This window comes from Stegastes partitus, unplaced genomic scaffold (assembly GCF_000690725.1).
Source record: "Stegastes partitus isolate 25-593 unplaced genomic scaffold, Stegastes_partitus-1.0.2 Scaffold200, whole genome shotgun sequence".
In the NCBI taxonomy this organism is placed as follows: Eukaryota; Metazoa; Chordata; class Actinopteri; family Pomacentridae; genus Stegastes; species Stegastes partitus.
Window position 1 is genome coordinate 122976 of NW_007577931.1, and position 11829 is coordinate 134804.

The following is an 11829-nucleotide window of genomic DNA, read 5'->3' on the forward strand; positions in this document are numbered from 1 at the left end:
TAGTAACAGAAAATGAAGTGGTGGTTCGTTAATTAACACAGATTTGTTTGTTAGATGAGAGTTATGTTGTATGATTACAGAAGTTTTCATGGTAAACATGTTGACTGAATGTATTTTTATCAATGCATAATATCTACATGCACAGTTATTCTGTCAAAATACAGTTATTCTCATTACAGATATCAGATTGTTTTTAATTACATCTATCAACTTATCTACGGACACTATTTATATATATATTATAGGTAATTTCTTTGTTTTTACACGTGTAAATATCCTTCATTAAACAATAGACAGATGACCACATGTAAAATTATGACTAGAAGATAAACTCAAGTTCTGAAAATATTTCAATGAGATGGTTACTTACCACAGTTTCTACGGTATATTTTGGTTCCCCAGATGCCGGAACATGTTTTAAAAATTATATATATATATTTTTTACCAGGCATATTAGCGCCGGAGGAAGCTGCGCTGAGCATATTGCTACTAATAAAGAAGGAAAACATCATGGCTCTCGGCTGTTTTGCTTTCTGTGAGCAGTTTGTAGCTGCTGCTGTCAGGGATTCACAGATCTTTAGAGCCTCAGGCCAGAGAGCTTCACATTGCCTAATTTATCTGACATATATACCTTCAAAATGTTACATCAGATGAAACACCTCAGAAGCAATTATACAGGTTTTAACACCGCATTGCTTTTAACAAAACTTTGACATTTTCCCCATTTCATCATATTGTTTTAAACGAGATGAAAGAGCGCGTTGCCGTCTTGCGTGAAACTGACTTTATAGGTGAAGATCGGGTTCGTCTTTCAAGCTATATTCAGGTTTTTAGAGAAGTGCTGCTGTTAATGATGGCTAATCAGGATCACCCTGTTTAAGAATAAAGACATGTCATCAATGTCAGACATCAACCTGAAATGGATTAACTTCTACTGCAGCCCTACTCTGGCTGTGTGTGTATGATGGATGATTGGTATCTGTGATGTCTCGGTGGCTCAGCTGGTCCATGTGCATACCAAATACCTGCGGCATCCTGGGCAAAATCCGGCACTTTTATCATTCCGATCGTTCTCCTGTTCCTTCCTGTGTCTCTCGGCTGTGTACTATCAAAGACAAAAAATGCAAACAAAGAATGGACTCCTGCAGTGGCAAACATCTGGATTATTTCCCCGGTGCATGGTTCATGTTTGATTTAATACTGACTTGTGCTCTGCAATATTCTGTGGACAAACAGGAAGATTATCACGACACTATCACATTAAGGTCTCCATCTGTGGCACAACCTCACGCCCAAAACATTCCGGTTTAAATCTATAAAACATTTCTGCCCTAAATCATAGTAAAGTAGTGGATCAGGGCAATAAACTGCATGGAGAGTTTCTGCCTCGTCGATGATTAAGTGTCTGTAAAGCCATTTATCAGTTTTATTGTTTGCTTCCTAATTAGCACTAAGCTAAAGGTAATGGGGCTGCTATTAGTTTTTGAAGTAGTCAGTCATCAAGCAAATCAATAAGCACATTGAATTTTAAAGCAATGATGAGCCATACAAAAAATTAAAGACCCCTTTGGGTGAAAATCCATTTCTACAGATTTTTTTTTTTTAAACTTCGGGGTTAATTTCATATAAATTCATCTCGCAAAGAGAAAGTCAGAAGCAAGTCTACACTTGTCTGTGCTCGTCTGTGACGGCCGCCATGTGGTCCACTGTTTGGCTCCACGATGTCAATCACAGAGATAGGCCCCGTTTACACTCAGCAAAAACAGTGATATTTTAATGCCTTTGGTTTACATGTAAACGAAGCTACAAGTCACCGAAAACGATCACATCTGAAAATTCTGGCTAAAGTAGATATTTGGAAAAACTCAGTCTTTACATTTGCATGTAGACAAGAGGAGACGGAGTTTAACGTCACAGTAGGCAACAAAAGCGTCGTTAGCATCATATGTGTGCGACCCATGTTTACAGTTTTTCCCAGGATTCTGATTGGCTAGCTACACTGCCCCCTACAGGTGTGGCAGCTCATAGCAGTTCGTAACAACGTGTTTATGCAGGTTTGTGTAAATGAAGATTTTTTTTGAAAATGATCTGGTGTGAATGATGCTATTTTTGAAAATGTAGATCCGTTGTTGTAAATACCCAGCTATGTGTAAACCCGGCCATAGTCTTCTTCCTGAAGGGGGCGGGGCTAGCAGCAGCTAAGCTGAAGTTAAAGCTACAGACACTGAAACAGGACAACAACCAGAGGTTATATAGTCATGAGGAAATGAAACATCTTTGCAGTATTTTCGGCTGAAAATTTGAAAGACACAATATGGGGACATGTGAGACTTTCACTGATTTGATGAAAAGAGACACAATATGGGACGTTAAAGTGTTTACGAAGATTATTACACTTTGTCCTGAGACGCATGACGATCTGCTCCAAAATGGACAGCGATCAATTCAGCAGTTAAACTGTTTAAAACGTCAACAATCCGAGCAGTAGATAGACCCTCTGAGGATAACAGATGTCAACGTAAGATTGCAATTCATCAATTGTTGTCGAGCAAATTCACAAAAAACAACCTGCTAGCGGTGATGGAGGAAAAGTCGGTCAAGCGCTGTCAGTCCTCTGGGAACCATGAATGTTCTGACCAAAGTTCATCCAACAGATTCTGCACAAGTACGACCTCCAGTCCAATAACGTACATCAGTTTAATATACGGCAACATTAGATCGAAGCGGATTACATACATGAATCACTGCAAGAATAAGTATTACATTTATGTGCGTGATGAGCACAGCTTTAAATCCTCTGGCTGCTCTAAGCCCCCTGACCTCCTTCCAAGGCTAATTTCTATTGTGTAAAATGATTTATAGTGATAAATTACTCGTAGCGTGCAGAAGGCTCAGGGAGGGATTAAAAGCCTTCCTCTGACCCACCTGGCTCGAGTTCTAACTGTTTCACATGTTCAGGGGCCCCTGGACGGGTCCCTGGGGGAATCCGTCACACCAGCTATAAGTCCAATGAAAGCAAACACAGAATCCGCTGTTTGTTGACTTTTTACAAAACGTTGGATCGAGGCAGGAGAATATGAGGGTTCAATACATTTAAGTGAGGAACGTGGCTTAAAGGTAGAAGGTCTTTCATGACATCAAAGTCACTCTGAACCTAATTCCCATGAAGAGAAATGTTTTTACATTCTTTCGTCATTACTGTTAAATATAAAATTCACTTTTTTTTACTAAAAAAAATTACATCAGTGGGAAATATTGCCTCTGGGTTGCCTAAACTCATTTTCAGGTGCTTTTCAAACACACTGAGTGTACAAAGGAGTCACAAAATAAATCTGATTTGCTTCCAGTTGGTCCTTTCTATTCCAAAGTCAAGACCTCGCATGACCAAAAATCGACCACCAGCATCCACCTGATGTCCATAAAACAACTATTTTTGCCAAATCAGTGGCTGTTCCCCCATTTAAAGCCAACACTCGAGTGGTTGTTTATCACTTAGGAGCAACCCTCAACTCCAATTTCACCATTTTTTTTTACAGTGATGGCAACCAGACTACCGCTAGATTCTAGGACGTGATATAATACACCGTGTGAAAAAGTAGGAACGGGGAAAGCAGGCTTTGAGAGAAAGACGAGTGAGTAACCGAGAGGATGTCACCAGTTATTAAGTGGGCACCTCCCATCACAGATGTTTAACTGAATCACTCCCATGACACCTCTGTGAAGCTCCTCTGAATCCCAACACCGCCACATCAACAAACACAAAGAGATGTATCGCTGTGTCTGGATGGATCTCAGCAGTTTATGGCACAAAAAAAAAAGTGCTCTTATGGCTTATTTCTTGCTTGTTTCGGTCTAAGCGGCACTGACACACATAAGGCAGCAGCAGACAATAAAGCTTTGAAATAATTTCTGCTCCAGAGTCAGAGCTGGGGCAAATGTATCGCTGTGTGGGATGTTTGATATTACCACGGAAACCCCATCTGTGTCCAATCACAACAAGGCCATCTGTTCAGCATAGAAGAAAAAATGGAAAATGGCACAAGGAAGAGTGTTGGAGATCAGGAAAATGTGCTTTATGTATATTTTATAGATGCTGTAGATACACTGTGCACGTGGAGATGTAGTTCAGCCACCTGTAATCACAACATATTTTCACTGCACACTCATTTTAAGTCGGTAAAATAAGGACAATCATGCACAGACTGAATTATTATTACACACACACGCTGTAGAGAGTGTGTGGACGAGCTAACTGTGATCACTCAGTGGGATAAAACGCTACACGGTGTCATTCCTTCACCCTCATGCATCAGGAAAGAATGAATGGATGAATGCAGGGTGATGCTTGGACAGCCCCTGGTGGAGATTATGATAAAGTGAACAGTGGAAGTATGAGTCAGATGCCTTATTTGTTATGGTGTCAGCATCCTGACCTATACTGCCACCAACAGTTCAGAATGCAAAGCAGATGCAGCAAAAATAAATGTAAAGTGCAGTTGTGTGTGATAAAAAAAAACGCTATGATTCATGTGTCATTGTGTCTAACTGGCAGCTTGTCAGGATGACCTGGAAAAACTTTGGCAAGTCACAAAGCTTTGAGATTTCCACGCTGGAGCAAGTCCACAGTTCAAAAATAGGTTTAAAAGAAAAAAAAGGGAAGCTTTGCTGCATATATTTAGCCAATAAATGTGTTTTTAACCCTCTGAACCCCGAGTAGCTTCTGGACATATTTTGCTCCTGTCACATTTTTTACTAAATTGTTAGTAAAATATAAAATCCTCCACCTCTAGAGAAACAGAACAACAATTTATAGATGCACTAAAAAAAGATTTTCTGTGCAGAGTGACAGAAAAAGGAATAAATGTTGAGCTTCTTTGATTATTTATGTCACAAAAAATTAAAACATTTCCAACAGTGCCCACAAATGGTGACAAACTATAGATATTTTACTGCATTCATTTTTAATTTATTTCCATATTTGTCTCTTTTCTGCTCTGAGTAAACACAGCCTGCAGTTCAGCCAAAAAGTCTCTGAATTTTTATCATGTAAATGTGGGTCACAGATGAGTCAATAACGGCTTTGCGGTTGAACCGAGGAGTTTTTAACAGAATCTAATTAGTTAACACAGTTTTGATTTGGCAACACTTTAAATTAGACACAATAAAATCACTGTTTCATGCTTAGACTTTGCATATTTTCCCAACGGAACATCCTAGCTGCAGATAAAAAGTTTGAAACTCGTCAGAAGAATGAAAATCCAGCAATTTATTCTGTTGTTACAGTCTCGGGCGCTGATAAATTGTGTATTTTTGCCGATTTATTTTTAAAAAAAAGACAACACACTCTTCAAAGTGGATTTGGGGCTTTCAGAGGGTTAACATGCACACCAACAAAAGCAAGCAAATAACACAAGAGCAACAAAGCACCAAACAACTCGTGCACCACAGAGGTTACATGTATTTTGAGTCTCATGATTCCAGCAGGCAACACTTCTGGCATCTCTAAAACACCGAGCAAGAAACATTCCACTAAAAAATCTCCCCCCCAAAAAAACATGTGCTTCTATGAGAAATGAATCAGTGTAAAGCCGAGCGAGTTACTGCCTGCAGCCTTACTTCCACTTTCTTTGTGGTGTGTGTTTTTTTCACGTTGGTCTCTAGACTTCTTCGCTCGCATCAGGTTTGGCCTCTCATGAACCTCCTGTTCCAACATCTTCTAAACTCATGAGCTGGAACTCATGGTCAGTAATAGAAAATAAGTGAGGCAGAGTGTTTTTTTTCTATTTCTGTTATTCCTCTCTGCAATCATGTTGCAGGCAAATACAGCACGAATACATACCGCTTCCCTTCTGGATCCTTTTGTGGATTAGAGCAGATCACAAAGACTGCAGAATACAATTTGACATGACGCATGGGTTTTTTGTTTTTTTATACCGATCTCCGCAATGCCCTGTGAGTTCAGGCAGCGCATGCAAGATTCTAATTTGGCTTTGGTGTGGCTGGAGATGTAAATAGATATAATCTTAGAAGGAGGATTAAGATGAGAGTGTAGCATTTTGATCTTCAAAGAGCTGGAGGTTATCACGGGTAAAGTACAGGTGCGGTTCGCTTCCATAAGAAATTCTGACACAGAGTTAAACTTCTGTTCATTTCCATTACAAAGACGAGCACCTCTTTCTCATTCTTGGCCACCTTCACCTCGATATCGTAGCGCTCATCATCAACCGTGTCAATCTTTCAGTGTAAATCCTTACAGAGCCTCTGTGAAAACTTCTTTAACCCGCTACGGGAGAAGGGGAGAAAAAAAAAAAAGGGAAATTAAAAGAAAGAAAGGAATGATTCATGATCAAATGGAACGTAAAACCCACGGCTTTCAAATTTCACTCAGCTGTCAGCTGGAGACGAGTGATGGGATGTTTTTTTTCTTTTTTTCCAAGCGGAAAGTAAAGAATACAGCAGTGAGAGATGCTGTTTTTGTCAGAGACGCAGGAGGACGGATGCGGTAAAACACGCTGGATATTACAGAAAAGCTTTATCCACATCTGAGGCTATCGTAAAACCTTCTGGACATGAGGATTGAGGAACACGCTCCAGCCAGGGACCGGAGTGGAGCACTAAACCGTTTGGCTTTTCAGTGTCTGTCAGTGGCTGTTGGTAGTGTGAAATAATATTTGACAGCTGAGTGGCAGTGATGACAAAGACACAAGATAGACGATAGAGTTCTATTTTCTGAGTCTATGAGCAGCATCCAGACCTCTGCTGTGTGCGTCTTCAGCTGTGTTGGCAAATAACCATTTGTAGAAATCTAAAAAAGTGTAGAGCATCATTAGCATTCATTTAGTCTTCATCGTCTTCAGACCAAAATACCTGATCCTGTTAATCCATCAGCTAGTTGCTAACTTTGACTGTCTGCAGGTAATGAACAATGGGTTCATCAAAGGTTTTTATAATTAGAAAAAGTGTCTCAGTGCTGATGAGACTGATGAGAGTGAATCACAACAGTAACCAAACTAAGTTCTCACATTTCAAAAGCGGAACCAGTAAACGTTTTACACCAGGGGTCTCCAATCCTGGTCCTTGAGGGCCACAATCCTGCATGTTTTAGATGCTTCCCTACTTCCAACACACCTGATTCAAATGATCAGGATCGTTATCAGGCTTCTGCAGAGCTTGATGATGAGCTGATCATTTGAATCAGATGTGTTGGAAGAGGGAAACATCTGAAACATGCAGGATTGTGGCCCTCGAGGACCAGGATTGCCCACCCCTGTTTTACACTGTTTGCTTTCTATGTGCATTAACTCTGTGTTATCTCTTCTTCTCACTGTCATCATTTTAGGTGCTATGGTGGATGTCATTGAACATCCTATAGGCACATTGGACATTTGGAGTTGTGTCCTGACGACCTGGATAATGTCACTTCAGTATTCACTTTTTTTTCTCTTCAGAATATTCGATTTTTCGCTCTGTTTTGGTCTCAACCACCAGTTCAAGAGGTAAATATATGAACTTGCCGTCATATATCTGGAAATCACCAAAATTGCACCATTTATCAGAGCTGGAGACTGTAAAAACAAAAGAACCGTGGGATTTTCTATGTGCCATTACACTTATTATGAATGAAAAATTGGAAAATGTGACCTAATTTAAGCTTTAAATTGCGGTATTTAGTCAAAACATTTTGATTCTATGTGTGTATCTTAAAAAAAAATAGACAAAAAAAAAAAAAAAGAATTGCTCTAGATATGAAATCTAGGGCTGCAAGGTGGTGCAGTTGGTAGCACTGTTGCCTCGCAGCAAGAAGGTTGCTGGTTCGCGTCCCGGTGGGGGCACCGGAATCTTTCTGCATGGAGTTTGCATGTTCTCCCCGTGCAGAGTGGGTTCTCTCCGGGTTCTCCGGCTTCCTCCCACACAGTCCAAAAACATGTTGAGGTTAATTNACATCTAAAACATGCAGGGTTGTGGCCCCTGTTTTACGCTGTTTGCTTTCGATGTGCATTAAACCTGCGTCATCTTTTCTTCCCACTATCATCATTTTAGGTGCTATGGTGCATGTCACTGAACATCCTGTAGACACAGTGCAATATTTGGAGTTGTGTCCTGACAACCTGGATAATGTCACTTCAGTATTTACTTTTTTTTTCTCTTCACAATATTCGATTTTTCGCTCTGTTTTGGTTTCAACCACCAGTTCAAGAGGTAAATATATGACTTTTAATCCTCTGAACTCGCCGTCATATGTCTGAAAATCACCAAAATCGCACCATTTATCAGAGCTGGAGACTGTAAAAACAAAAGAACTGTGGGATTTTCAATGTGCCATTACATTTATTGTGAATGAAATATTGGAAAATGTGGCCTAATTTAAACTTTAAGTTGCGGTATTTAGTCAAAATATCTTGATTCTTCATGTACATCTTTAAAAAAAATTGACAAAATAAAGAATTGCTCTAGATATGAAATCTAGGCTTATTGGCACAACTTAAAACCAAGAGTATTGTCACAAAACTTTAGGGCCTGGCTGAACATTGAGTGTCCATAGAGCTGACAGGAGACAAGTCTGTAAACAAACTAAAACCTAAAAAAGTGGTTAAATATCTATAACAGGTAAAGTCACTACTTTTTCACATTATAGTAGCCATTAAAAAGAAAGAAAGAAAGAAAGAAAGAAATCTGATATTTTTTGTCCTTTTTTTGGTTTGTTTTTATGATTAATGATATTATAACTGTATCAGACTGCCAGAAAGACATTTTTTAATTCTCTCTACTTCTTGCCATGGCTGTGATGTTTCCACAGAGATGGAAAACTTCTTACTGCAATCAAAAATGAGCCCACAGTGACTAACAATGTGACAGGAGCAAAGCAGCTGCTTGAGGTTCAGAGAGCGAAGACGCTCCACTTTGTTCATTAGCTACTTGCTCACTTTCTTTTTCTGATGATTGGTGCTGAGCAGGTAACGTATAACGAGTTCATCAGGGCTTATTGTGGCAAAAACTAAGAACAAGGCGGATGAAGGCAGTGAAACTAAACATGATCAAACCAAAAAAAATGAGCTCAAAGATGCTAAAATGCAACGTACAGCTTTAGAGAACAACAAGTTATTCACAGCTGGTGTTCTAATATGAACTATAGCAGCCTTGAAGAAGCACAAAGGGGATATTCAACTCACAAAGAAAAAGAAAGACTTCACTTTTACCTTTACCACTTTTCTGCAAAGGTCATGACCAAAAAAGATGTGAAGCTTTTAGCCGTATCTCATGGCCTTTCTCAGCAGAAATCTTTATGTAGGTGGTCATCATCCTAATGCTGCTGAGGAGGGCCGGAGCTGTAGCTGAAAGTCGCAGAAACACCAAGTCAGAGGATTTTTAGCCACATAAAACACACGAATAAAAAAAGCCTGACATATAGCATGTACTGTAACGCTTTGGTTTTAGTTGTGACAAGTCTACTTTTAAAGCTTACTTTCGGGGTCGTCCAGCTGTGCTTAATTTTGATGTGCCTCTACTGGCCTGCACCTTTCTGTGTGTGTGCTCCCTCAAAGTCTGAAACTGCCATTTGTGACGACAGTAATGTTTTCCCCCCCTGCACTTGCGATGCAGCTGTTGTGTACCTGCAGTCCCTGAGCAGACTTCGAGAGCACTCCACTCCCCTTCATCACTGTCTCTGCAGTCTTGACTCCACAGCCAGCAAGGCCTCAGCCCCTCTTAACAGCTTGCCATGCCGATTAGCCGTGTATTAAGTTTGCAGCACGTAGCGGAGACAGTGAACACCATTCAGCGCAGAGGCCTTGGCACTTTGATTCCCATGCACAAGCGGCCATTAGACTCATGATATCAGGAGCTGCAGAGTGGATTACCCTTCACTGATGGCCTGTAGGGATGTAACCGAGTACAGATAGGTTATTTGGATATAAACAGATAATGCACTCGGAAGAGGCAAATGGAGCAGTAATATTTTTTTTATATATTTCTCACAGCACAGAACTGTCACAACATTGCAGACAATTGCAAGTAAGAATCCTTCCAGACTAAAGTTGCTGTAAGGACCTTTTTTATTCCCAGAACGCTAAACAGTCGGCAGCGTGTCAGAGTCTATTGCCAGACCTGCTGGCAGGAGGATGTGCACACACACACATTTAAACACACACACACACACACACCAAGCAGCTTCAACAACTCCCAGCTTTACTTTACTTTTCTCTTCAGCTCTTTAAACTGGAAATTACACCGAACAAATGGCTGTAGTGTGATAAGAGCCTTTTTCAGGCTGTCATAGTTCAGATTTATGTAGAGGAACATTTTAACTATTTAATACTAATGTAATTACAAGATTATTATAAAGTACAGATGTAGCAAGTTCAGTCATGGGTTGAAGGATATTTTTGCTATAGGTAGACAGCAGTAGTGAGTGACATATCCCTCAGAACGCAGAAACAGTAAAATAACAAAATAAAAATTATAACAGAATAAGTTTTTAGTTACTGTAGATATTAGCTCTGACTTGATTTTTAGCCATGCTAGCAAAACAGCAGCATCAGAAGAACTATTGTCATTTTAGTGATGATTATTTTTATCTGTTTCCATCAAAAGATCAACATTTGTGTTTAGTATTTTGGTTTCTGACCGGTTAAAATAATGCAGTTCACACTGATCTCATCTGTGCTAAATGCTAAGCGAGCTATGATAGCATGCTAACACAATAAACAACATGGTGGACACGCAAAGTTTGCTGGAATGAATATGATGAACATTTGTTACATATGAGAATGTTAGCGTTGTCATTGTGAGCATGCTGACATTATTATGTGACATTGTAACTACATGACGTTGCTACAAAAATACAATTTATTAGCATTTAGCACAAAACACTAACATTTTGACCCCAAATCCGCTTGAACGCTATAGGTAAGAAAATGCCAAAATTACACTATTTATTTTAAAAACAAACTGTAAAAACATAAAGAATTGTTGGACTTTTATTGGGAAAAATGACACTTTCAATGAGCTAATCATGCATTGCAGAGGGTTCTGTTGGGGAAAGTTAACCAAATTAAAGGCTAAAATCACGATGTGTCACCAAAGTCACTTAATTGTACATGTCACTCAAAAAATTTCCCAAAAAAAATCGTGTTTGTGCTAAAAGGTTTTAGTAAAAAACTAAATTTTTGTGCTGATAGAGCAGAGACAAGCATAGCAACTAATTAGAGAGACCCAGAGGGAAATAAAACACACTTGACCAATGAAATAAATCCAGCATGGCTCAAAAATGGTACGCAGAGGAGTTGAAAGATGCATTCAGCACGGTGAAATATTTTGTTTTATCGTCTTTATGATATACGGCATTTTAGTTATACTTCTCCAAAGACATTTCTGAGTTCGCTCTACTTCAGGACTTTATATTCCAGTGAAAAATGAGTCCATATTGAGTAAAAATGTGACAGACGCAAAAAAACTAAAAATCCCCAGAAACTCTCCATTTTACTTGCTGGATTTGGATTCTTTTCCTCTGAGGACAGAATGTTTTATTTTTTCGAAACAGAGAAATAACTCCATTACTCGTGATGAAAAGTAAGATTTATAAATGAAGACAAAACCAATGCAGAAGTTGTTCAAATGACTCCTAATTGAAGGTGCTTTGGAATTCAATGGCCTACAAAAAAGAAGCATCACCGACAGCAAAAGTAACAAATCAAGAGCAATAATTGTTCTTGCATGGTCGGTGACAAGGCGGAGGACAACAAAGAAAAACATCAGGAGCGAGCGAATCATTTCCCCCAACTGCGATCAATAACAAGGACATTATTAAGGAGATGACTGATTGAAATGCAG